The following is a 959-nucleotide window of genomic DNA, read 5'->3' on the forward strand; positions in this document are numbered from 1 at the left end:
GAGGATCCATTGGTGAGCAAGTGATGGAATGCTAAATTTCTCAGAATCTGGTCCCATGAGGAAACAAACTCATGTACATCTTGAATGGTCTGAGGGTGAGTGCATTTTCAGCTATTTTTCATTTTTGGGTGAACTATTCCTTTAAGACTATTTCTATATAGATCACTAGGTTATGCCCCCCCCATTTTATTGTCTGTTTGGCAAAAATCACCAAGCAAACTTCACATCAACAGACCACACAATTTGAAGAATCGCTCATATCCGTAACAAACAGTTTAACACAGAGTTTTGAAAAAAAAAATCAGTAAGTACTAGCTATAATAATAATGATTTGCTAAAGCAAGAGTCACACATTAAATAGTAATGGTCTGTTTATGCACCTGAACCTCAGAAACCACAATGCCTGGAGTCTTTCCCTTAAATACATACACACAGAGCAGCTGCTTCCCTCAGATCATTCTCTCCTTTCCACAGGACCAAGTCATTTTCAGGATGTTCACTCATGTCATATAGACATGCACAGACTGACAGATGGATACGTGCCTTTTGCCAGGTGATATCAAAGTAAGACACCACACTAGTTTCTGCCTTTCATCAGTCTTTCAGAGTCTCTCACACGAACACACATGTACATGCTCACTGCATGAAGATGATGCCTTGATATCTCATATATACTTGAACATGGAAACTTTCACAACCCATTTAATCTCTGTATGTGCACTGTACGCATATACAGCACACATTCATTGTTGAAATATTCAATAGGGCCTGCAATATATATTCAGATTTGCCAAAATAAAGTTACATTTCGATATGAACTCAAAAAGTTCTCATTACATTTCCCAACGATAAACCAATTGATGCATGCTATCCGCATGCCCTTATATAACTTATTTTAAGTTACATAAGACATTTCTGAAACAAAGTTGATACCTCAAATAACAGAGAACTCTGAGAAA

Source organism: Sinocyclocheilus grahami, unplaced genomic scaffold (assembly GCF_001515645.1).
Source record: "Sinocyclocheilus grahami isolate Dianchi unplaced genomic scaffold, SAMN03320097.WGS_v1.1 scaffold142.1, whole genome shotgun sequence".
Lineage (NCBI taxonomy): Eukaryota > Metazoa > Chordata > Actinopteri > Cypriniformes > Cyprinidae > Sinocyclocheilus > Sinocyclocheilus grahami.